At 48.8% G+C, this 27654-nt stretch overlaps 1 protein-coding gene across 1 annotated transcript in view; it reads left to right on the top strand.

Moving 5' to 3' along the window:
* The window catches only part of NUMA1 (nuclear mitotic apparatus protein 1), a 739614-nt gene that overhangs the window by 187982 nt on the left and 523978 nt on the right, over nt 1–27654 (top strand). The gene's annotated exons all lie outside the window — the stretch shown is intronic.

The following is a 27654-nucleotide window of genomic DNA, read 5'->3' as shown; positions in this document are numbered from 1 at the left end:
GAGACTAAAAGGGTGGAGTGGTTTGTAGGTTCTGTGTCTGGAAGATCTTCACTTTGGGAGTGGCTGAGGGATCGGTCATGTCAGATCATCCAACACCTGGTGTGTTCTTTGAATGTTAGAATAGAATAACTACCAAGTGATATCTAGCGGATCACGAATGTGAGAACCCAAGCTCAATCTATTCTCTACCACAGAGAACGCGCAATGTTGAAAATTTGGCGCATTGGAGAATCCAAGGCAGTCGTCTTTAGGAGACTTCTTTCGGCTACACAGGGGCTCGGGACTTCAGTATGCCGATCAGCCACCCTCTCCTGCCCAGAGTACTCAAGAAGATTAAGGGACCCCTGATCCATGTCATCCTAGTGCCTCCTGACACTGTGAGGTGAGTGTGGCATCAAGAACTTCTGGCCATGAGCATCACTCCACTGATTCAGCTGCCTCAGAGTTAGGGCATCCTGTCACTGTAGCAAGGTTGGTTCTGCTCCCGAGTCCAAGTGGGTTAAAACTATATGCATGTTTACATATGATCTTCCTCCAGTTGGTGTTATCCTAGCAGCCCGGAACCCATCTACAAAGACTGTTTATGATAGACGCAGGAAGAAGTTTTTGGTGTGGTGTGCCTTAAGTCGGATCCAACCCGTACGAGCTTCCCCTTCTGATGTTCTCTCATTTTGTTTATTTCTGGCTCAGCAAGGTCTGGCTGTAGCTACAGTTAAAAGTTATGTAGCAGCCCTTTTGTTTTTATTACGCTTATAGAATCTGTCAATTTGTCATATTTTTATGCACCACCTCATCTTACAAAGGAATAGGAACGGTTACATAATTTTGAACCAAAGAGAGCTTGCAGTTTTTTCTTTTCAGGAGAGAACTAGAGAACTTTGACTTAATGAACAACTTTTTGTCAGATTCGGAGGAATAAAGAAGGGAAGGGCAGCACACAAAAAACAAATTCATAGGTGTGAGAAAGTGTCCTCTTTCTGCATGGTATGCCCCCACTTTTTGCTGAACTGCTGATGTTTTCTGACTGAGTGTGCCCTAGGTTCCTGCTAATCAGGTACCCAGGGCTTATGTTTCTTCCCTAAAATCGCATTCAAGCCTAAACCCAATTGGCATCTGTGGCCACAGGTAAGCCCCTGGTAAATGGTACCACAGATACCCAGGACACTGCGACCAGAAAAGGACTCTGAGGGCTACATTACTTATTGTGCCATCCTTAGAGAGCCTATACCACTACACTCACACACACCTTTTACAGGCTGCGTGTTTTGGTGCAGAACAAAGGGAAGTCGACATGGCACATCCCTGTGTGCCATGTCTACAACCCACTGCCCTGGCCTAGATCGGCCACCCCTCCAGCTGGGCGTAATATGAATGTATGGGATTTTATATTGCGCGACTTAGCCCGAAGACGTCAAGGCGCCTAACAGAAAAGTTCAGAAAATCAAATAAAAATAACTGCAAGTACGCCCTTGCAAACAGCCAGGTTTTTAACGCTTTTCGGAAACACAGAACAGAGGGCTGATTTTTAATTTCACCTGGGAGGGAATTCCATAATTTTGGAGAAATTATAGAGAATGCCCTACCGCCCCATCTGCTCTTGCGGAAACGAGGTACCACCAACAAATTCTTTGAGGAAGAACGTAGAAGTCTGCCTGAAATGTAGGGAGCCAGCAGTTTCTTGACCCCCACAGGACCATTGCCAGAGAGTACACTATAGGTCAGGCAGAGCACCTTAAAAGTGATCCTCGCATCGATAGGAAGCCAATGTAAGGCTTTCCTGGCAGCCGTTGAAGACGCTAATCTGGGAGCGTCCAGAACGAATTTGGCAGCCGCATTCTGGGCGGTCTGGAGACGCTGTGTGAGGCTTTTATTCATGCCGATGTATAGGGCGTTACAATAGTCAAGTCGCGAGGCGACAAGAGCAACTACAACTTGCTTCCTCGCCTGGGGGGGACAGGTAATGCTTTATTTTCCTAAGTATTTTGATGATTCCCCAGCAGGTAGCGACAGTTCTATTGACCTGCAAAGTCATGGAGAGGGCCGGTTCGATCATTACTCCAAGATTTCGCGCTGACTCCGTAGGGGTAGGACAAGCCCCCAGCGAAGGCGGCCACCATTCAGGTGACCAGATGTTATTGTTGGGGCCGAACACCAGAATTTCCGTTTTCTCCCCATTCTACTTCAATGAATTGTAAATCATCCATTGTGACACTGCTTCCATGCAGTTCCTAAAGTTGCACGGGGACGAGCCATCAGGGTAAGAGAGGGACACCAGAATCTGCGTGTCATCTGCATAGGATACTACCTCCATCCCAAAACATCTAACCAACTTGGCAAGTGGGGTCACGTAGATGTTAAACGGGGTCGGACTTAATGCCGACCCCTGAGGGACCCCACATTGCATAGGTAGGGATGGAGATAAAGTCTCCCAGCTTCACCCTCTGTACCCTCTGGTCAAGAAAGGAGGCCAGTAGACTCAGGGCCGCTCCCTCCACCCCTATCTCCCTCAGGCGAGATGTTAACACCGAGGGGGACAGGGTGTCGAAGTCGGCCGTGAGATCTAGGACCAGGACGGTGGAGTGTCCCTGGTCTACCTCCATACGGATGTTATCCAGTACGACTGTCAAAGCAGACTCGGTACTGTTGGGTTTCCTAAATCCATGCTGGGATTGATCCAAAAGATCAGAGGAGTCAAGAAATGCCGCCAGATGTTCATTGAGATGCGTCTCCAGCATTTTAGCAGGTGCTGGGAGCAAAGAAATGGGGCGATAATTCTTGAGCATCTCTGGATCAAGAGTTGGTTTCTTTAATAGAGGCTTGACTACCGCATTTTTCCATTCAAATGGAAAAATGCCCTCTCTCATGGCCCTATTCATAGTGTCAAGTAAAGGAGGGAGCAGGGAGTCTCTACATTCCTTCAGGACTCTAATGGAACAAGGATCCAATGGGGATCCCGACCTTATCTTACTTAAAAGCAGGTCAAGCTCCTGATAAGACAAAGACGGGAAATCAACCAGACTCTTAGGTGTGATGGAAGAGACCTCCTTCAGAAGCAGAGTAAGGGGGACCGGAGGTGGAGAAGTAACCGATCTTTGTACTTCCAGATTCTGGTAGATGTCAGCAATCTTAGAATGAAAGAATCCAGCGATCTTGTCACAGAATTCTTGAGAACCTGCAACAGGGTCCTGTGTCTGTAACGTACAGAGCGAATCCACAATTTTAAAAAGATCTCTGGGAGAGGAAAGAGTCATAGTCAGGTTAGCAAAGTACTCTTGCTTAATTCGGATTATCTCCAGCTTGTACTCCTTAAGGAGTAACCTGTGTTTATCCCTCTCCTTCAGATTCCAGCTTGTTCGCCAAAGCCTTTCCTGCTTCCTGCATCCTTGTCTCATGAGCCTAAGGGCCTCCGAGAACCAAGGTGCAGAAGGTTTCTTTCTCGCAGAGTAGCAGGCGGCGAGAGGAGCCAGCACATCGACCGCTGCACCAATGGTTTTAGACCGCTCCGAGGCCGCCAAATTAATATCCTCATAATGGTTAGAATTGTAGTTTTCCATTAGTGGAGCTATCGAGGTGCTTGTAATATTCTTCAGGTTCCTCCTGAGCTTAGTGTGATTAAGGGCGTCACTCTCAATGCACTTCGAGTGGTGAGGGTACAGGTGCATGAGCCCTGTACCCCTACAGTGCCCAAGTCGATTTGGCACTGTAAGTGTAGTGCTGCCATTAAGAGTATATTGTGCTGGGAGTTTGTTATTATGAACTCCAAAACACGATAATGGCTACACTGAAAACTGGGAAGTTTGGTATCAAACTTCTCAGCACCTTAAACCCGCACTGATGCCAGTGTGGGATTTAATATACAATGCGCGACAGAGGGCATCTTAGAGATGCCCCCTGAAACTCTGCCAACTTCTAGTGTGCCAACTGAGTGACTGCTTAGGCTGCCATCAACAGACATGTTTCAGGACCCCTGGGTCGAGACCCTGCTGCTCTCCGGGCCTGAAACAATGCACATCCTGGGACGAAGTGCTAAGCCTTTTCCCCCAGGATGGGCAGGGTTGTTAAAGGGGAAGCTTCAAAGGCATGCCTCCTTTGTGAGCTTTCCCAGACCACCTGCTGGTTTCAGCAACTGGACCCCATTGGTTCTACCCCCCACTTTGGGTGGCAGAACTGGCGGGAAATACAAGTGAGGGAGAGATGTGTGCCCACCTCTACCAACTCCACCCCAGGTGGCCACTCCCCTCCCCAGGTGGGGGAGGAGAGACAAAGCACAACTCTGTCCCCGCCATTTTGAGGATGGGGGACCCAACCAACCAGGGACAGGCTCATGCCCCCCTCCCACTGGTGGGTGGCAAAATAGGAGGTGTACCCACTCCAGGGAAGGGACACATTGGTCCCTGCCCTCTACCTACCTAGAACGCCCCTAAATCTAGTATTTAGGGGGCTTTCTGAACCTTTCTTTCTCACATCCAAAAACAACAAGAAAGAAGATCAGAAGGACCGAAGAGCCGTGCAGAGCTAACAAGAGGATGACGACCACTGAATTGGCCCCTGCCCTTACAGGCCCGTCTCCACTCTAACCTGCTTCTGTGTAATACCAGTGGGTCCTGCAGCCAGCACCTCAAAAACCCAGAAGGACCTGCCTGCCTTCCCTTCCAAAGACGTCTTCTTCCGGGAACAGCAGATTTGTTCAATTGCAACCTCTGTTGGCAGCTGGAAACCACAAATCCAGCCCACTCTGCAACCACTGAACCTGGCCACCGCGTAAAAACATCACTAGATCGTCACCCCGGCGATCCTGAACCGAGACCCGGCGCCCCCTGACCTGCCTCCAGCCAATGCCTGCAGTCTAAATGCAGATGGCCCCACCCTAACCACAACCAGGAGCTGGTAAGATCTGACCCCAAAAGGCACCCCTGTACCAGACGCCCCACAGCCTTGTGTGCCTAAATCAACGGTGCCTAACTAACCCATAACTTCCCAACTTACCTCTCAAAGTGGTGGTCACACCCAGAAGTCCTTCATCTTCTTCCCTGCAGTGCTTTTGCAAAACTGAGGTTCTCCATTGGAAACCAAGTGGCGCCAGATGTCTAAAAGCAATCTGCACCCGGCTGCCTCAATGCAGCTGAGGTTGCAACTTTTGTCCTACTTTGTTTCCCCATTTGCCCTGACCTAAACCCTAAGAGCTTTGCTTTCACAGCCCAGTGGACTGCTTGTTAGCAGCCACCAACCGGAGGCTCCCTAGCCCCTTATTGGATAACATTGGGCCTCAACACTCTGCACCCGGCCGCCCTAGTGCCCCTGAGGGTATAACAAGTGCATCACTGACCCCGGGGGACCCCTGAGTCTAACCCCAGAACCTTAACTCCCACATTATACTGTATTTGCTAAGTATTGCAACCTACTGCATCCCCTGTAAATCAACCAAAGTACAGTTCCTATTGCATTTTCAAACTGTTCTACATTCAGCAACGTATTACTGTAAAGTATTTAATGCTTACCTGTGACAGGCTTGCCTGGTTCTAAAAATAAAACAGTATATTTTTTCATACAAAAGCAATTGATCTTGAGCTCAGTCCTTCTGTGTGAATTAATTTGACTGTGTACACCAAATGCTTAACACTGTCCTCTGATACTGCCTTACTGCTGGACCACTCTACCACAAATAGTGTGAGGTGCTATCTAACTTTATCCTCTGCCTACCTCTGGAGTCACCTGGACTCTATACACACTATACCTCATTTTGGTGTAGTGTATATATAGATTCAGTTTCCTGCATTAGGTGGATTGTCTTATACATTAAGATCTGTTAGTCTGCCCACAAAACAGCCTCCAGAAGGACTGCAGGCACATTCAACTAGAGCCAATGCTGCTGCTACTACACCTTTGGTTTGAGGTGTTTTGGTGTTGGATATATGCCCGGGTGCAACATGGGCATCTTTGCACATGTTCACCAGGCATTGTTAAGTTGGTCAGGTCTGGAGAGAGAGGCATTTTGCATTGTCTGTCCTGTCTTAGTTTGTCGGTGTACAGATCCACCACCAGGGAGATACTGCTATGGGACCTATTCTAAAGATGAGGAATTCTATCAGAAATTATTTACTTCGGTAACACCTTTTCTGGTAGGAAGTCTATCTAACCGCAGATTCCTTACCTGCCCTCCCACCTACCCATTTTGTGCAATGGGCTCAGATAGAGGTTTAAGTTGACAAATATTTACGATTCTGGTTATTTGTTCACAATAAGTGTATACTGAACATGCACATTGCAGTTAGGTTTCTTAAGACTCCCCGTCTTTTGGTATAGGCCGAGGGCAGAAGGAAAAGAACGCCAGTGTGAGCAGGTGAAGTAACTGTAGGGAATTCAACGTCACAACCTCACCAGATTGAGTGACACGCGAACCATGACCTATCATGACACCACCTGTCGACTCTACAGGACATTGCTTTGCAACAGTATCTGATGCCAGCAGGTATTCAAAGGGTGAGAATCCGCTGTTGGTCTCTACAGGAAAAGGTGCTACCGAAGGTAAGTAACTTATTCTTGATGTGAACTTTATAAACCCACCCTTCCCAAGAGACATACTGCTCGAATTAGCTGTGGACCGCACACTGCAGCAAATAAAATAATATAATGATCATAAAGGCCATGGGGACACTACAGTTCAATGAGCTACCAAGGAGAGGAACACCATCCTCAGGATAGGGAAACTTCCACGCTGCAACACGAGTCGTCCTTCTAGCCAACTCAACTAAGGGGTGCTCAGCAGCAGTGGCAGTTCCTAATACAGCAATCACTGCCTTTTCAGGTTAGAACCAGAGAAAGGTGGCAGCTTTGTAGAGGAACCAACTACTCACTAAGTGACTCAGCTTAACAGCTGTCCCACGATATGACCCCAATGGGTGGCGGGCTAAAGGCTTTCCTCTAGGAATGGAGTGTGATAAACCTCATCCAGGATGAGTACTGCATAGAATTGATAAACGCCACCCGAATCAGCCCAAAGAAAAGACTACATTGAGAGGAAGAAAGGTGCTGCCTCTAAAACGAAGTGCAGGAACTATTGCAAAAGAGGGCACTAGGGAGGGTGCTCATGGCAAAAATCAATCAAGTAACCTACTACTCTGCATACTTTCTCGTTCCAAAACCGGGCAAGACTCTACGACCAATCCTCGCTCTTCCCTTCAAGTTCACAAAGACGCAAAATTCCAAAATGTCTACTAAGCAAGAGGTCATTCTGCGGCTGCAGGAAGAGGACTATGACGACCATAGACCTAAAGGATACCTAGCCTGCTCATTTGTATGATTCAGATTCACAAGATATACCCCCAGTTTATGGTGGAAAAGACCTACTATCACTTTCGTGTGCTCCCATTCAGGATCAAGTCGGCTCCTAGAGTATTTACAAAATGCCTAGTAGCAGTGATGGCTTACCAAAGACTGAAAGGTATACATGTCTATCCATACCTGGATGACTGGCTAATCAAAGCAAGCTCATATGAACGGTGTGAAACGGACAGCAGGTCTGTCATGGGCACTCTCCACAGACTTGTTATGATAGATACATCTGCCGTGTGGATTCCTCACCTTGTGAATATCCCCCTGCGTCAGCAACATTCGGAAATTCTTTTGTAGCTTCGCGCCGACGTGGACCCGGACGTCATAGAGGCACGTCATCGCTCGCGACTCCGCTGACGTCACCGACGCCTATAATATGCCCACGCCGGCGTGATGACATCAGTTCTGTTCCCTTTTTTCCGTGTCGTCGACGCTAACGGTTTTCTGGGATCGTCTGTAGCCTTGGCTGTAACTTTGTTACTTGCTATTTGTTTCTAGTCTCTTTATCTTCACTTTCTTTCGACATGTCCTCGAAGAAGACCGTGTTTAAGGCCTGCGGGGAATGTAATAAGGTGATGTCCATCACAGATTCACATGAATGCTGTTTGTGGTGTCTGAGCTCCGACCACGACGTCTAGGACTGCCAATCCTGCAGGAAGATGACACCAAAGGCCCTCCGGGAAAGGGAAGCGAAACTTCTGGTTGCCAAGTTTAAAGAAGGAAAGGAAAAGAAGAAATCAAGATCGTGGACTCGACGCTCGAGGTCAAGGTCTCGCTCGAGGTCTCGATCGGATTCGTCCTTAGCCCATGCTTCAAGGTCTTCGAGAAAGAAGCATAAAAAGAGAACCCATGAATACCGACATCGATCGAGAAAGGAGTCAGGTTCCAAGCCGAAGTCGCAGGTGAAGCTGGTCGAAGGTGGTGGTATCTTCGGCTTCGGAGGAACAGGATGCCGAGGCTGAGGCGTCTCATGCGAATTCAGAGTTCGCCGAAGCAGAAAGCTGTTTCATCTCTGGACCCATCCCATCCTTCAGGTCGGGAGGATGAAGGTGAGGAGGAGGTGGTTGGAGAGGGAGAGGCTCCGTTGCCCGAAGGTCAGTCGACTCCGGTGCACCAGCCTGAAGAGGTCAACGCAGCTTCGACTCCGCGCCCTCGAGATCCGCCTGGGGGTTCGTATCCAGCCTTCCCAGGTCCAGGTCAGGATCCTTTGCATTTCCTGAATGCGTTGTTCGGAATTTATTCAATGGCTATGTATCCCTCTGGGGCACCTGCTGGTCCCATGGGTCCGATGGCATATGGTCTGGGTGTTCCTCAATCCTATGCACCTGTGCCCTTTATGCCGGCTCCGACGCCGCATTGGCATTATCCAAATCCGGCGAGGCCTTCGACTCTGAAGCCTTCGACGCCGAGGTCGGCGTCTTCGATTCCGTCGACGCCAGTCCCATCAACTTTGAAGCCGAACCCTGATCGACGTCGTGGATCTCTTCTTCGTCCGACGCCGGCTCCGGCTCCTTCGGAGTCGATTGCGGATCCGTCGGCTTCGAATGTGAAGCAAAGATCAAGGCGTGAGGCCCAGAGGTTGATGGAGGAGGAAAGATATCGTTAGGAAAATCTGGAGGAAGGCGAACTACAGGATTCTGAGGACCCTTTTGAGGACCTGTCTGTGGCTAGTGGCCTGGAACTGTCACCTGATTGGGACCTTGCTTCGCTTTCTGATGAACCCTCAAGGGATGTGACGCCTTATCATGTAGTGATAAAGAAGGCTGCAGGTTTGTTGAACATTGCTCTACCAACTGCAGAATTTAAATCTAATCTGTTCACGGAGGTCCTTCATTCTCCTTCTTCAGTGACTGAACCGTTGCTGCCTTTTAATGATGCCTTAAAGGATCCAATTTTGGAGATTTGGAAAAAACCTGTATCAGCTCCTGCTGTATCTAGGGCTGTAGCTAGGAGGTATAGGGCAGCTCCTGATGACCCGGAGTTTTTAACCTCTCATCCTCTAACAGAGAGTTTGGTGGTGCAGGCTGCCTGTTCCAAAAGGACTTACGGGTGCATTTCCGGAGGTCCCAGCGGAAAAGGAGTCGAGAAAGCAGGATCAGGCTGCTAAGAAAGTTTTCTCTTTGGCCAGTATGGCTTTGAAATCCACTAATGCTACCTGCTTGATGGGGCGTTATATCCACGCCCTTATGGACACTGTGAAGCAGTTGGTGCCTGAGGAGAATAGAAAAGACTTCCAAGAGGTTATCTCCGATACTCAAGCTGCAGCAAGGCAGGTTATTCAAAGTGGATTAGACACAGCAGACTCTGTGGCTAGGGTCATGGGATCTTCCGTAGCCACGAGAAGAGCTGCATGGCTGAAGTCAAGTGAGTTTTCCACAGATGTCCAGGCCTCATTAATGGATCTTCCATTTGACTGGTCTGGATTGTTTGGGGAAAAAAGCGGACACTGCTTTGGAACGCTTTAAAGACAGCAGGGCGACTGCGAAGTCGTTGGGCCTTCAGTCCAGGGGCACTTTTGGTAGATGTTCAAGAGGATTTAGCAGATCTTCTTTTCGAACCTATAAGTCAACCCAGCCGCAGCAGCAGCAAAACACATTGTATAGATCTTATAGAGGCAAGCAGAGGGCTCGGGCCGTAATGCTTCCTCTTCTTCCTCTTCTTCCTCCTCTTCCCCTTCCCAGCCCCCAGCCTCCGCAGCAAAGCAGCCCTGGATCCGCCATTCCGGTTCATGTGGGCCCAGTGGGGGGGCCGGCTTACCCAATTTCTTCAAGATTGGGAATTGATAACATCGGATCTTTGGGTTCTCAATCTTGTAGAGAATGGGTATGCTCTTCCCTTTCGGGAGTTTCCCCCAAATTATCTTCCTTGCCAGGGTTATTGTTCGGAGGACCACCTGCTTCTCCTGCAGGAAGAAGTCCTGGCGCTGTTTCGAAAAGGTGCGATAGAGGTGGTTCCAGAGCAGGAGAGGGGTCAGGGATGCTACTCCCGGTATTTCCTGATCCCCAAAAAGGATGGCAGGCTTCGGCCGATTCTGGATCTCAGGATCTTGAACCTTTACCTGAAACAGGAGAAGTTCAAGATGCTCACCCTTGCTCAGGTTCTTCAAGCTCTGCTGGAAGAAGACTGGATGGTGTCGCTCTACTTGCAGGATGCGTATTTTCATATCCCTATCCTGAAGTCGCAAAGTAAGTATCTCCGTTTCACGGTTGGGTCGCAACACTACCAGTTTGCGGTCCTTCCGTTTGGTCTTACTACTGCGCCTCGAGTCTTCACCAAGGTGATGGCTGTGGTGGCAGCACATCTCAGAAGGTCAGGGATACCTGTATTCCCGTATCTGGACGATTGGCTGATCAAAGCGGAATCTCCGGAGATATTGCTCCATCATTTGCAAGAGACAACTCAGTTGTTGCACAGGTTGGGTTTTTCGATAAATGTACCCAAGTCTCACCTGGTGCCCTCCCAGCGCAACCTGTTCATAGGTGCGGCATCGGACACTACTGTATGTCGCGCATTCCCTCCTCCTCAAAGGATTCGCGACATACAGGAAATGATTCCTTTATTTTTCAATGGAGCGGTTGTTCCAGTCCTGAAGGTCTTATGTCTGCTCGGTCTGATGGCTTCTTGCATTCTGTTGGTCAACCATGCACGCTGGCACATGAGGGCACTCCAGTGGTGCCTCCGCAGGCAGTGGTATCAGCACAACGGGGATCTCAGGGAGTCAGTGAGGATCTCCAGAGAAACTGCAGCGGATCTATCTTGGTGGAGCGTAGAAGGCAACCTGTCTCAAGGGAAGCCTTTTCAGCTGCCTCCTCCGGTGGCCACGGTAATATCGGATGCATCCACTCTGGGGTGGGGTGCTCATCTCGGGGACCTGGAGGTCAAGTGTCTTTGGTCTCCAGAGGAAAGGTTGCTTCACATCAACCTGCTGGAATTACGGGCGATACGTCTGGCGCTCAAGGCCTTCCTCCCTTCCCTTCGCGGGCGGTCTGTTCAGGTCCTGACGGACAACACAACCGCGATGTGGTACATCAACAAGCAAACAAGCAGGGAGGAGTGGGGTCGCAGTGTCTCTGCAGAGAGGCTCTGCGTCTCTGGTCCTGGGTTCAGGACCTTCGGATTTGTCTGATGGCAAATCTGGCCGGGATTCAGAATGTTTGTGCAGACAGTCTCAGTCGGCAGTTCTCTGCCGACCACGAGTGGAGGCTTCACCCGGAGGTTGTTCGCGACATCTTTCAGATGTGGGGGACTCCTCGGGTGGACCTGTTTGCCACTCGCGAGAATGCTCACTGCCTGTCATTCTGCAGTCTCCAGTCTCCGATGCGAGGAGCTTTAGGGGACACGTTTCAATTGAGTTGGGACTCGAAGCTCCTTTACGCGTTTCCTCCCATACCCTTGATTCCTCGGGTTCTATGGAAAATTCGCCAAGACCGGGCCCAAGTCCTATTGATCGCCCCGGATTGGCCAAGAAGGGTGGGGTACTCAGACCTTCACCACCTCTCCTCTCACCCGCCGCTCCGTCTCCCTCACAGGGCAGATCTCCTCTCCCAGATGGAGGGGCAGGTTCTACACCCCCACCTCCAGACCTTACACCTTCATGCCTGGAGATTGAACGGGGCAACCTGAGTTCTTTTTCTCTCCCGCCTGAAGTGGTAGATGTCATCTTGTCAGCCAGGCTTGACTCCACTAAGTCCATTTATTCTTATAGGTGGTCTAAATTTGTCACTTGGTGTGGAGAGAAGTCTATAGATCGTTTGAGAGCTCATTTGTCTGATGTTCTTCAGTTTGCTCTTTCTCTGGCGCAACAGGGGCTTGCTGTTGCCACAGTGAAGGGCTATCTTTCTGCGCTGTCGGCATTTCTCTGCATGCCTGACCAGCCGTCTTTTTAAGTCTCCTGTTGTTCTTAGGTTTTTGAAGGGTCTCACAAATAAGTTCCCTCCTACTCCTTTCATTGTGCCTCAGTGGGACTTAAATCTTGTCTTGACCTTTTTGATGGGTGCTCCCTTTGAGCCTCTTCACAAATGTCCTATGAGGCTTTTGACCCTTAAGACAGTTTTCCTCGTTGCGATAACCTTGGCAAGGAGGGTTAGTGAGCTTCAAGCTCTTAGTTCCAAGCCCCCTTTCATGTCCATTCATGCTGATCAAATAGTTCTTAGGACCAGGACTGCTTTCCTGCCTAAGGTGGTAACTCCTTTCCACCTTGGTCAATCTGTTACCCTCCCTACCTTTTATCCTCCCCCACACCCTTCCAAGGAGGAGGAGAGGTTGCACCGTCTGGACCCCAAGAGGGCGGTGTCCTTTTATTTGGACAGATCTAAAGACTGTCGGTTGGATGACCAGCTCTTCATTGGCTTTGCTGGCTGCAAGAAAGGAAGAGCGGTCCATAAAAGAACTTTATCAAGATGGATTGTCCTCTGTATAAAGATCTGCTATTCTTTGGCCGGTAAGGAACCTCCAGAGGGTATAAGCGCTCATTCTACAAGAGCTAAGTCGTCAACCTCTGCATTGGCTAGAGGTGTTCCTGTGGAGGATATTTGTAGGGCGGCGACTTGGTCTTCCCTCCACACTTTCGCGAAGCATTACTGCTTGGATTCCGAGATGAGGAGGGACGGCCACTTTGCGCGCTCTTTCCTTCAGGATTTCCTGGTTTAGAAGAGTGGACACCCTCCTCCAGGAGTGGGGACTGCTGTGGGACTCTATTCACAAGGTGAGGAATCCACACAGCAGATGTATCTATCAGAAGAACAAGTTACTTACCTTCGATAACGCTTTTTCTGGTAGATACAATATCTGCCTGTGGATTCCTCACTGACCCACCCGCCTCCCTGTTGTCCACTCTTCTATGCCAGTGTTTCTATTATGTATTTATTTTATTGTCAAATGTGTTATTGCATTTACTTCACACTGTGTGTGTTACCTTGATATTGGTACTGCGTATACTGTGTTTGTCTACTGTCATTGGTCCGTCCGTGTGCCTCGAAGGCACGGAAAAAAGGGCGGAACTGATGTCATCACGCCGGCGTGGGCCTATTTTAGGCGTCGGTGACGTCAGCGGAGTCGCGAGCGATGCCGTGCCTCTATGACGTCCGGGTCCACGTCGGCGCAAAGCTACAAAAGAATTTCCGAATGTTGCTGACGCAGGGGGATATTCACAAGGTGAGGAATCCACAGGCAGATATTGTATCCACCAGAAAAAGCGTTACCGAAGGTAAGTAACTTGTTCTTTTCAAGATCAGCCTTCAAAAATCAATTATGAAGTTGTAGAGAAAAGATCTTCCTGGGAGCCAGAGTAAACAGTATGGCAAATGTTTTCCCTACTCCTTAGAGGATTCAGACAAAAACAGACCAGTCTTTCCGATACTTCAAGGTTCAGTCTAGGACAGTACAGACTGTGGGGAAGATCTAGGACATGTTGTCATGAATTCCGCTGATCTTGCATAGAATACCCAGGACCACTCCAAGAGTGGAACCAACACCAATTGTCCTAGGCAACAGGGAGTTGGGAAGATCTGGTGGTTGTAACTCAGAGTATAAGAGGAGATGACTTGGTGGAACGGGTACTGTAATGGTAGACAGGGAATTCATACACCTGACCGTGACAATCACCATGGAGGTGTCTTACAAAGGTTGAGGAGGACCCATGGGAGAGATGCAAGTCAGAGGAATGTGGGGAATGAAAGAAGCGATCCAACATATCAATGTCACGAACCTAAAGACAGCTTTTCTGATCCTAAAAGCCGTTCATATTCAAGTAATGGATTGAACAGTGCAAATTCAGATCAATACAACCATGATGTTCAATTGAACAAGCCAGGGGGGATACGATTACATATACTGTCAAAACTGGGCCATTAAAAGAGAAATAGACCTGATAATACACCTGCTAGGTGTAGAAAGTGGAGAGGCAGATAAACTAAGCAGACCTGTACCATATCACAAGAATGAGAATTAAATGAATAAATGTTTCTAGGTCTTCCAACAGTGCTGAAACTTCATGTCCAGGCACGCACATCTCTTCTCTGCTCCAAGGGAAATGCCTTATCGCCAGACTGGTCAGGGAGATTTACCTACCCTTTTCAATTAATTCCGCTAATACCCCTAGGCATAGGTGCAAACATTCCCGATGACAAACCTGATTCTTCCACAGTGGGCATGACTAGCTTGGTTATCAGACCTGGTGGGGATGGTGAGGGGGGAAATTGGATAAAGTTACCACCTCCTCTCCATGCAACGAGAAAAGGTCTGCTACCTGCAAATGCCTGGCTCCTGTGGACATATATTTTTGACAGTTGGATCTTCCAAAATGGTAAGCGGATGTTCTAAAGGAAACGATAAGGCAGAGCACAAGAAGATGCTGCACTGCAAAATGGCATGGATGCATACTATGGTGCAAAGATTAGGGTTGATTCTTCAGCAGAACGGGTAACATCAGTAATCCTGTATCTCGTCTACCTTCTGCACTTCATTAAAGGTGCACCTGGTGGAAATAGTGACCGACACACGAGGCCACATAGGGAGTTTCTTCACAACATTAGATCCTAGAAAGAGCAAACCGAATCGCCCCAATACACAAAGGTATTGCGGCTCTCCAGTGCTATTTTCATCTGTTATGGTACAAATCATTGATGCGTAGAATAGCTAGATTCTGGCATGGATAAAAAGCCCCACTTATATAATGTGATATGCTACATCATAGGGAACCTCTGGTAGGTCAATACCACCAAGGCAGACTCTACTTCCTAGTGAACCTGATGGAGGGGTTCTTAAAGATAATTTCTTGGAGGAAAAGGTAACTTAGCTTTCACTTTTATTAGTGGTAACCTTTGGTGCATTCAAGAAAGCCAACTACGCGATGGAACGAAAGCACAATGGCTCAGACTATCTTCTTATTGCCAACATGTTTCTCCCCTATTCTAAGTTGCCTACATCGGTCTGAGGCATTAGTCCGGGCTAAGGATCTTTAAAGGTCTAGACAACTAGTCAGTAGTAAAAGTTAAAAGCATTCACTAGAAGGACCAGAGTGAATCCTACCTGGTCCTACTGCTAGTAAACCCTCGCAAGGGGATGCCCTCCATCCAGTCTGGGGAGTAATGATGTCCTCTTACGTCGGTCATCAAGAGGTACACCGTGCAGGAACACCTATTATCTGTTCCCACCCAGCCGCAAATGGAAAAGCTCCACCCAGATCTGCATAGACTCCAATGTGAAACCTCAATTTGATGCTAACCAACTTAGGAAAACTCCATTCTAGCCTCTGCACAAGGCAGAATTGCAATTCCTGACCTGGAAGACCGCCTTCCCAATTGCAATCGTATCATTACATAGTGATCGAGCTGTAATCGCTGAAGAACCATATGTGAAAATGCACAATGATAGCATAACGTTGAGGATCAGCCCACGTTTCCATCGTTTCCATCATATTGTAATTTTACATGACCCAAACTATCGAGTTACCTGGATTTTTCCAACAACCTAAATCGCAAGCCAAATAGAATGCTGCATACTCTAGACGTTAGCAGGGCTGTGATGTACTACCTTGACAGGACAAGGGAGGGAGATCAGAAAGGAAAGTCATTTCCTCCTATAATTTGCAAACCTCAAAGTCTCACTGCAACAAAAGGAACCATTGCAAGGTGGATAACTAACACCATCCAATTGTGTTACAAGAAGGTAGCAAAACGCCTTGAGGAGAAACCTAGAACACACTGTACAAGGAAGAAGGGACCCTCTCTGGCCTTCCTAGCAATTGTGCTCATAAATTACATGTACATGTCGGCCATATGGTCCTCTATCTACACCATCACAAAATACTGTGTGACCATCCAAATAAACAAATAGGCAGAACTGTGACAGAGTACTGAAGCATCTGTTGGCAAGCTTAAACTCATTTTAAGACAACCGTTGACAGTGAACCAGAATAATGCTACAAAATTTCGGACATTTTCCAGCATGGTGTCCATCAATTGTTCTTCATGCATTTGTCATTTCGAGTGGAAAATGTATGACCTGACGGGGATTCTGTGCTTGTTATTCCCCTGGATTCAAGCTATCCTGGCTGAAGGGGTGATTTCCGAAATGGGTCCTAAGATGCATGTTTCTGGTTCAGAGAGGACCTGGCCTGGCAGTTTGGGCTAGACTGCTCCCATGAGGATCAGGGTCAAAACTGATTTGCTATGGCTAGGTCCAAACTGGAATGGCGTGGTGAGCAAGTAAACAAAGGATTTAGGCCAGGATCTCTTACTTGGGGTGAGTTTGACATTTGTTGAGCTTTCTGACCAACAATTGTTGTTTTTTACAAAATCAATGAGTAGCATGTGAATCCAGGAAAGGATTCATGCTGCAAAACGTACCAGTAGGAGTAGTTTTGTACCTTTTTTGAAGACTTTTCTGGATTAACATGGATCCCTGCATCTCACCATGAAATCAGCTGAGACAAGGAGGGAAACTTACTTCAGCAGACATAGAACAGAAGCCATTGAGTACAAAAGGAATCTCTAATGGGCAAAAATAATCTCAACCTAGCGGCTTCTAGGGTGCACGTCTGACATCACAGGAGGAGGGATTTCGCACCAACTGCCTACAGTCCACGCCCAAACTGGTAAAAGCGAGATGAAAAAAGCGCTAACAAGTTTTCTGAACCCATGGCTGACTAATGCACAGCATGTGAATCCAGGAAAAAAACTACTGCTACTGGTAAGTAGCCATTTTGTTGTTATGTTCTTTACTAGTGTTGGGTATTCTCATTGCAGACTACCTCTTTTTTGTACCGGCCCTGCTATTCTGTTCAAGTCTTATAAATGAATCTGCAGTGATGATGGAAAATATAATTTATTTTAACACCAGTTTTTAGTCCAAGGAATCTTCATTGAAGTAATAAACAATTGACAATGTAGCTTACTTTGTTTAAAGGGCAGTTAAAGATACTGTGGTCCAGTTGACCAGGTACGGGTAGAGCAACTACCAATGTGGAGCTTGATGAGGTGGTGGTGGCTGCTGTGAATGTGCAGGGTAATATTTTCAACTTCTGAAAAGTGTTGGCTGCCTGGCTCAGTTCACTTATTTCAATTGTGTGCTTTTTTTTAACTTGTGTTTTTCAGAACCTACAGTTTAGTTTGTTATCCAACTTGCTTATAAAGACACACTATGCCTCCTTTTCTTTTATTAGAATAATCACCTTTATGTATATTGCCTAAAGAAGGATGTTGCTTATTTTTTTTAAAAATTTTTATTTTCTTACCACAACAATAGTACATGGTGACCAATTCAAGTTACAAAAAGGCAATACATCGGTTCCGTTTATGAGGCATACATCTCAATCTCCAGGGTATTTGAGCCAGTACTGTATGTTACATCATAAAGCCAAATCAATAATAGGTCATCTTGTATCGCCCTCCCAACTCACCGGCATGTCTGCTAAACCAACCCTTCATAATAGATCCATTATTCCCAACAATAGAGTACAAACCAAGCACTAGATACACAACAATATAAAGCACTAGGACTATAGGGAATACGAGTGAGTGTGGTTGTGTTGCGACAGAGTCCTGAGGCGGAAAGCCAGGACTGTATGTTTTTAATTGCTGAAACTGCTAAAATTGCTTGTTTGAAGTGGAAAATCACCACTGCCTTTTTTAACCTGCACTTCGGGAAGTTTGTAAATATTGAACTGTGCACTTACCCGATTTCACCATTTTAAACTGCTAATTACCGCTGTGTGTAGCGGAGTGCTGTCCCGCCCTAAAGACTCGCCCAAAGCTTGAGTCTCTTCACCTGTGCCCGCTCTCTACCCCCACAGCAGCCGAGTAGGCGCTGCTTGGGGTCCCGCCATTTTTGAACAGGGTGAGCAGAATTGCTTGGCCCCTCCCCGCCCTCACGTCATCGCTAGCATAAAATGATGCCCTCTCCCAGGAGGCGGAACGGACGAGCGCAGCGGCGGTGCCGGCAGAGCATACCCCCTGGCCGACCCATGCAGTACTCTAAAGAAACCCTGCTAGGCCTGAAACAAATGACATCTACCTGCACCCCATCTCTTAACATGGAGAACTGGGCAGGACCATGGAGTTGCTACACATGCAAAAATAGTTTTGGGTATACTCAAACAAAGAGCCCCTTATGCCAAAACAAAATGGAAAACCTACACTGTGGGCTTGTCAATGTCAGGTCCATGGGCAAGCATGCCCAACATAACTTTGATTTAATCTCTGAAGGGGAGCTGGACTGTCTCTTTATGACAGAAACCTGGTTAACCCAGAACAGCAACCCAGCTGTGACTACCGCTCTCCCTCAGGGATTACCTCATTGCCAGAGAAGACAGACCCCTCCAGAGAGGCGGAGGTATAGCAATTATATACAGAGACTCATTGAGTTGCCTAACTTTCCCAATTCCAGGTATCAAAGGTGCGGAAAGCATAGGTTTCGCTCTAAGGGTGCATGATTCCTTCACCTTCTCAGGAGCACTAATATACCGACCACCGGGAACACCCACTGACTTCACGAATAGTATTGGAGAAGCAGTAGGGGAGTTAGCCCTGAAATCAGCCAACTACACTTTCCTAGGAGACACCAACATACACCTAGACTCCCTCTCAGACTACGCCACCTTAGGCTTTACTGACACAATGAAGGTTCTAGGCCTCAAAATACTCACCACCATGCCCACACAAAATGGAGGACACATCCTCGATTGCATTTGTTCAAACCTGGATACACTCCTTGTAAAAAAAAAAAAAACAAGAACTAACCTGGTCCGACCATAGCTACATCCCTTTTGAACTCCAGGGATAATGACACACAAACCTGGGAATAAACCATGCGCTCCCCAGGGAGGGCCCCACTGGAAGGACCTAACAGGACAACCGGGGTTTGTAATCAAGGCACTAGAAACCATACCGTTATCAGTAGGGGACCCTGGGAAGGATAGCCAGTCCTTTAGGGAATGGATGGATGCCCTATCCATAGAGAATGGCAAAACACCAAGATCAAGACGAAACAGGAAATATAGAACCTCTGCCCCCCGGTTTTCCCCAACCCTAAATGAAGAACAAAGGAAGGTCAGGGCGTTCGAGCGGATCTGGCGCAGAAACTATGACCCAACTGACCAGACCAGGTACAAAGTGGCTCGCCGACACTACCACGGGATGATAAAAATAGCCAAAAAAGACTTTTACACCGATGCCTTAACAAACAGCAACAATAAACAAAAAAATCTTCAACATAGTCAACTCTTATATCGTCCCCAAAACCATGCAGAGACATTCCCCCCTCCCAAACCCTGTGCAACGAGATTGCTGACTATTTCCATAATAAAATAGACGCTTACCAAAGACTTCCCATATCCCCTCCCCCTGGAGGAGTCCCGAATAAACAAGACTAGCATGATGAACCAGCTATCCTCCTTTCAGCATGTCAGCTTGGAAGAATGCCAGGCAAAAATCTTAAAAATCAATTCAGGCTCTCCTTTCGACCCCTGCCCCCCCTATGTCCTCCACACTTTGGTGGAGATCGTGAATCCCATCATCAACAACATTATAAACTCTTCACTTACTTTAGGAGTAGTTCCCGAGGAATGGAAATTGGCAGCAGTAAGACCCCTACAAAAAAACATCACCAGACCCCACCATCCTAACCAATCTACGACCAATCTCCCTGCTCCCCACCTTATGTAAACTTACAGAAAACGAAGTAAATAAACAGCTCACTGCCTTTTTAGAAGCCAACAATATCTGGCACCCCAACCAAGCTGGCTTTAGAGCACAGCACTCAACGGAATCAGCTTTAATGTTTTCTTCGGAAACACTCAGAGCAGCGCTAGACCAGGGCAAAAAAGCAGTCCTTATACTCCTAGACCTGTCCGCGGCTTTCGACACGGTGTCCCACACCATCTTGATAGACTGACTAGCCATGGCAGGGATAACCGGAAAGGTACTGAGCTGGCTGAAAAGTTTCCTAACAGACAAGTGGTCACCCTGGGCCAGTTCAGATCAGAAGAGATACCACTAAACTCAGGTGTACCCCAGGGCTCCTGTCTGAGCCCGACACTTTTTAATGTATACATGGCTCCCCTGATAGCCACCATCTCATATGCGGATGACACACAACTCATCCTAGTGATGGAGGACAAAACCAGCGAAGCAGAGGCCAGGCTTAAAAACTGTCTAAAAGCCACTTTCCACTGGATGAGCACGAATCACCTTAAATGCAATCCTGAGTTTCCAACAACATGCAGTAGCTGTGGCAGGGACCTGCTTCGGCATAATAAAAGGGCTCAGGAAATTTTTCGACCTAATCCCTTTCGCAGCGAGGAAGATGGTGGCAGTAGCCCTCATTACCTCTTGCATCGATTACTGCAACAGCGTATACGCAGGAACAAATAGGACAGTCTGCCACAAATTGGTGCAGCATGCAGCGGCCAGACTAGTGTTGGGATGGAAAAGAAGGACCTCCGCCACGATAGCTATGAGCACCCTGCACTGGTTGCCAATACATAAAAGGGTGCTGTTCAAAATTCTGCTAATCACCTTTAGGGATTTCAATAGAACAGGACCCAAATACATCAAACATGTTCCAACGGTATGTTCCCTCCCGATGTCTGAGGTCCCAAGGTGACAACCTCCTTACCATCCCCAAGTTTAGACCCAAAACCAGGGGAGGCAAAGCCCCGGCAGTTTTGGGGTCCAAAGCCTGGAATACACTACCACCCCCTTTCCGACAAATCCTCACAGAAACCACTTTCAGAAAGACCCTCAAAACCTGGATCTACACCTTATCCGACACACAATGTAAAAATATGATATAGCACCCCTATCACGACCTGCCACAAGAACAAACTCACCTGTTTCGTTTACACTCTGAAGCGCTAGAATGCTCCCTGGAGTGTAGCCCGCGCTATATAAAAAACAGTTTACATTACATTACATTACATATAGTGGAGGCGCAGGGGCACCTCTTTCCGTATTTCTCTCCATTGTGGGTATAGGGGAATTACTGCACAAGTCCCCACTCCCAGCAGGTGCGCTCACTTCCGAATCAGTCTGCCTCAGGTGACTGCAACTCCTCAACCAGGGCTTTCCATGCCCGCGCCGCCTTCAATGTCTTGTCATTGTGGGATCTCTGAGCTTGTTGCAGGCGGACCACACTCTCGCTCCCTCCCCATTTAAGCAGTGCAGCCCTCCATCTAGTAAAACTAGGGCCCCCGGGTTCTTTCAGTGTGACGTAATCTCTCTTTTGGCCAACACCAATCCCAAGTCCAGAAACTTGTTTGTTAATTTCGTCTTGCTAGTGTGGGGGAAACAGTGTAGAATACAGGTGCCTTTGTCTAGGTTAACTTGTCGTTCCGTAATTTCACCCAATAATGCTATAATGCAATGATGTCCTCCCAGTATGTGCCCAACTGTGGGCAATCCCATAACATGTGCAAATGACCTGCCCCCCTCAACCTACAGCGGGGGCACAGTGCGTCATCTACATGAAAATACTGATTGATCTTCTCCGGGGTAAGGTATGCCCTATGCAATATGAAGAAATTAACTAACTGAAATCTAGCATTTCTAGTGCTCTTCCATGCCCTCTTAACTATTTGCTTCCAGGCCGGATTAGGTATTTCCCTATCCATGTCAGCCTCCTAGTGGGACGGGAGTCTCTGTAGCGGCTGCAACCCTTCCTCAAGCATACTGCCATATAAACAAGTGGCAGCTTTGTAGGTACACGCCAACATCGTGACATATTGGCACACCGTGTTCACCGGGGGTTCCGACAAGCCTGTTCCCCAGTATTTCTGGACGGCAGCAATCAAGGCCGCGTGAATTAAATAGTGACCCCGTGGGAGTCCAAACCTCTCCTGTAACTCATCATATGATAACAAGACGCCGTCTCCATATAAGTCTCCCACTACTTGCAACCCGAGGGCTTCCCACTCTGCCATGGCCGACCAATCACCACCATGTGGTAGCGCTGTACACATACCCCAGTGGTATCTCTGGGGCATACGGGTGCCGCACTCCTGTTCTGCTGTAGTACGGTCTCCAGCAATGCCTCAATGTGCTCTCCTCCACTGACAACGAGCCTGCATGTAGGTTTTGTTGTAATACCACTAAAGACAGGACGTGTCGTGGTACGTCTGGTTCAACTTCTCGCTCAGACCCCCTAAACTCCTGCGCCACTGCCTGAGTAAGGCCCTGGAACCGCTCAGCCAGGTAGTAGAGTTCGAAATCCGGGGCGGCGAGACCCCCCTCCGCCCTGGGGCGCATCAGTGTGTCCAACGCCACTCGTCTCCTCCCATTCCCCCAAATAAAACTGCTCATCATAGAGCGAAGCTGCCGGAAAAGGGCCGCAGGTATCCATAACGGCAATGTGCAGAAATAATAGAGCAGTCGGGGAAGTGCCACCATCTTCGAGTGCTACCCGGCCCGCCACCGACAGCGGTAACGTTCCCCAGAACTGCATGCTGGCCCGGAGTCCCCTCATCGCCCTCCCAATGTTGCCATCAAGCAGATCATCCAAGTTGTGGTAAATATGCGCCCCTAGGTAAGGGAGGCAACGATGCTCCCACACAAGGTTGTGTTTAGTCGTGGGCAGGTCAGGCGTACGGGTCACTGGAAAGAAACAGGTTTTCCCCCAATTGACTCTCAAACCAGAGATCTCCCCGAACCTGCAGAGGAGGGCATAGGCCCCCTGCAATGCTTCCCCGGCGTTCTCTAAGAACATCAAGAGGTCATCCGTATATAGTGAGATAACGTGCGTCCTGCCCCTAAGGCGCAGGCCTGAAATGTTCATCCCAACCGGGCACAGAGGTCCAACGGCTCTATAGCCAGGGCAAATAGTAGTGGGGAGAGCAGGCATCTACCCCACCCCCCCACACCCCACCACCATCAACACTGGAGTCAGACATGCGCACAAAGAAGGTTGCTTGATCTACATTAGGAGCATAAACACTACAGAGGGTCACATCTCTCCCATGCAGGCGTCCCCTAACAGCCACATAACGGCCCTCTGGGTCTACCAGCTGGTCTATTAATTGGAAGGGGACCCTGGCCCTGACCCAGATCAGTGCCCCCCTCCTGTACCCCGAGTAGGTAGTATAATAGAGCTGCCCCCGCCATCTACGCTGCAGCACCAGTCCCTCGGCTCTGGTCAAGTGGGTTTCCTGCAAGAAAACTATTTGCGCAACCCTACGAACGAGTGCACCTTATATCTGCGCTGCATAGAGTGTAGTCCCCGCACATTCCAAGTCATGCATTTTACATCAGGTGATGGATTCATTGTTTCGTAACTTAAAGCACCAAAACACACCATTGCACCCTAACCACGCCGGTGAGTCAATATTCCCAACTCTAACATCCCCTTGCCCCAACAGTCCCAGACCACCCTCTGCATTACCCTCCCTCCCTAGAACAGGCACTAACATAGCAATCCCGTCCAAACCACCCCAACAACCACCCCTATAGTATTAAAGGCGTGCTAAATGGAGACCATCCGGTGGGGGTAGGATGAAGCCAAGCAAGCAAACAATCAAAGCAATATCCAAATAGCACCACGAAGGTCCCATGAAACTTAATATCATCCGCCTGCCTCTTACCCGCAGTCGGCGCCTCCCTACTTTTGGCTCTGTCCCTCTGTGACGTCCTAGTTACAAGCCCAGAGCCCCCTTCTCCACTACCAGCCACTCAGAACATCAGAGTATGATCGGAGCGCTGTCCGCCCGTTTGTCCTCAATTACAATAGTCCCGCAATACCCACTAAATATACAAAAGTTACTCATCCAGGAGTTCGTCTGCCAGGCCAGGTGTAATCGGCGGCAAGTTCACACTGTCTGATGCTGACGACTCAGCCTCCGAGCATTCCTTATCCTTCTCCGGGTCTGATTCCAACAGCTGAGTTGCCGGCAAATCCCCAGATACGGCCGATACTACCTCCAACACCCCCCTGCGCTCCACCTCGGTCTGAGAAGTAGATGGTTTCTGCAGGCCCCGCCGTCAACGCCGAATCCTTTGTGACTTTCGGAGTTGTGAAGGCTCAGCTAGGTCCCGCGGCTGTCGCTCCGTCCATCTTTACCAGCCCGGTAAGATTCCAGCCAGGACCACGCCTCTTCTGGCGTTTCGTGGAAGCAAGTCTTTCCATCCAGGACTATCCGGAGTGTGGCAGGAAACAATAGGGAGTACCGAAGCCCCTCTGCCCGCAGTTGCTTCTTGACCGCCTGGAAGGATGCTCTGTGCCTCTTTGTCTAGAAAGTACAATCTGGGAATATAGTGACTGTACTGTTACCCACATGGTATGGACCACCCCTACGGGCCTTCTGGAGCAGTAAGTCTCTATCCCGAAAGTGCAGCAAGCAAACTACCACCGGTCGGGGTGGTCTCCCTAGCTGCGGTGGCCGCGCCGAAACTCGATGCGCCCGTTCCAGGGTGTAAAATGTAGACAGTCCCTCAGGAGCAACCACCGATCGTAGCCAATCCTCGAAGTAGGGCACCATGTCTGGCCCCTTAGCGGTTTCAGGCAGACCCACCACTCGAATGTTGTTCCGCCTATTCTTCCCTTCCGCGTCCTCAGCGTGTCTTTCTAGGGCCGCAATGCGATCCAGGGCACTCGTCATGGTCTCACTTAACGCAGCCTGTGCAGGTTCCACCTTCTGGACCACCTTCTCCACCTGCCCCACCCTGTCCACCAGTTTAGAGTGGTCCGCCCGCAATAGGCCGAGGCCAGTTGCCCCCTGTGCAATGACCTGCTGCAGGGCTGCTCGAGAGTCCGCAATGGCCGTCAAGATCTTGTCCAGCTGTCGTTGTAGGCCAGGGTCCTGCGAGCGCTCCTGTGCTTCATGCTCAGGCTGGGGTTGGGGTCCAGTGTCAGAGTTGCTGCGCCCCCATCTTTTTTCCCCTTGAGTTTGCCCATGCCAGAGATCACCAGTTTGCTCTCACAGGATCCTAGGCACAGGTTCGCACTGTCCAAGCTTAAGGAGAACTTGTAGTGTGCTCCGAAGGGGCCAGCACTGTCCACTACACCTCCAGGTCAACCCCGCACCTTCAGCATGCCCCAGTACTGTTCTGTTAACATGCGCCGCAGTCTTGTTCTGTGTTATAGGCCAATCAACCCTTGTAGGCTTGGGCACTGTATAATTAAAGTCAGTGTATGCTACAAGGGACTTTTTAAGAAAATAGTTGATCTAAACTGTGAGTTGTACATATGTAACACACTCCAATATATCCACAGGATATCAATCTTAGTACATAATCAAAATAAATCGGTGGAAGGTACAAAGTGAACACACAGAGAAAGGAAATATATTTAGAAAAATGTATCTTTACTGAAGAAACACAAAGTTGGGGAGACAAATGTAGAAAAATGAATTCAAGCAATAGTAATGAACAGAGATAAGCAATAGTTCATCTACAGTTCACAACTAAAAACATCAACTCCTAGTGAGTATAGCAAACAACCAAAATGAATTAATAAAAAATGGTCGTGAGTTTGTGCCAATGCAACGTTTCTGGAGATGATGGAAGTGTCGACGTTTCGGTCTAAAGGGCAGTCGTCATATAGACCATCATCAGGACAGAATATTTCAATGCTGAATAAACTCCCTGGAATTTCCGAGAGAGCCGTATTGAGATAGCAGTGAACAGCAATTGATGTGGAACGCAATATCAACAGAAAAGGAATCTTGAAAGTAGATTAATGGGGCCACATCAGTTGGGCAAATTTCGGGAAACAAATTAAGCAACGTAACCAAGTTATTTTCTGTACGATCACTCGAGTGGCGTCCTATTTCCTTTTCTTAAATAAGTCCCTTGTAGCAGTCTAGTTCTAGCAGCTGGGCCAAAAAATGCCAAATTACTGCAAGTCTGTCTAATCCCGGTCCTTGGCCTCGTGCCTCTTCTTGGTATAATCACCCGCACCTGCTGCTCCCCAGTAGTATGCGGTCGTCGCTGTGCTCCTGTCCCAGGGACATGCAGCGCCCCCGCTTCAGCCCCCAATCACCAACTTAGTCTTTCCAAGGAGCCCCAGCTGGGCCGATCCCTTCTGTGCAGCTCGGCTCCGAGGGAGATCTTGCTCTCCCCCCTTTCAGGTCTCTCAGTGCGCAGTTGTTCCTCCAGGGGGTTGCTCTCAATTGTGTCGAGGCCTGCCTCCAATGTTAGATCCTCCCAGGACACGCTCATGCAGGCAGCTCCCCCAGCCGATCCTTCCCAGCCAGCAACACAAATCCCAGGGCCCGCTCTCTCCCACCCGCCGGATCGCAGTGCCCGGCGGTCCCAGAGCCACTCACCACCTCCGCAGCTAGCAACCTCTGGATCCGCCCGGCTCCACTCACCCGCGTCTGATTAACCAGTCTTCCTCCAGCAGTGCGCAGTACATGGAGCCGTCCCGTCGCCGCTCCTCTGTCACTCCTCTGTCACTCTCTCCTCGTGAGTGGGGGGGTGGGGAGGGGGACGGGCTGCACCGAGCAACCCTCCGCAATTCCAGGTCGGGCACAAGGATTCCCCGGGGTGTCGCCGGGAGAGGCCGCGCTCCTCTTTCCGCGCTCCGCAGCTTTCCACCGCAGGGTGCCGGCCCTCCTTCAGTGTGGCCCCGGTGCCTCCGATCGCCGACATCTTAGTATGTGAGATTAGCTTCGTGTGTGGCCCAGGAAGACTCTAAAACGTCTCCGATCGTGCCGTTCAGGGGGCCAAGTTTTCCCCACACAGCACCCCCTTGGTCACCAACCACAGAGGGCTGCAGGGGGGTCGGGATAGCCCCCATTCAGGATAAATATTGGACCTTCTTAGCGGAGCTCGGCGCCCACATTACCGCTTGCATTTGCCTCCAAGCCACGCCCCCCAGGAAGGATGTTGCGTATGCATATTTTTAAAGTTGGTCAGGGGAGATTTAACCTTAAGTGAAAACTGTCTGTGGCTGCCACTTCAGGGTGATCTATTCAGGGTTTCTAACTTAGTTGTATGCATCCATGATAGACAACAAGGTTTGGAAATTACTTTTGTTGTTCATCTCAGTTCATCTGACCACCTATCCACTACATATGGTGTCTACTTTCTTGCAACTGTGAGTGCATTAAGGTTGTCCAGCTTAATATCCGGTTGCTAAATTTTGTAAAGGGCTTCCCATAAATCAACTACCTGTACTCCATTTTTTTTTTCAGAACCAAAGTGGTGTCAGTAGCGTTTGCCAGGCATGTAGGTGTTAGGATGTTTGTGTGGGTTATATATGTGCATTTTTTAAGTATTGCTCCTGCATTGCTTGCTCAACAGAAAACGTGCTATCGCCAAGGTTTTTGTGAAAGTTGGTCTGCCAGATGCTGCATTTTTCCTCCACACTGTTTTCTAATGACAAACCTTACCA

This window comes from Lissotriton vulgaris, chromosome 8 (assembly GCF_964263255.1).
Source record: "Lissotriton vulgaris chromosome 8, aLisVul1.2, whole genome shotgun sequence".
In the NCBI taxonomy this organism is placed as follows: Eukaryota; Metazoa; Chordata; class Amphibia; order Caudata; family Salamandridae; genus Lissotriton; species Lissotriton vulgaris.
Note: the sequence above shows the minus strand (reverse complement) of the source record. Positions and strands in the feature narration are given on the sequence as shown.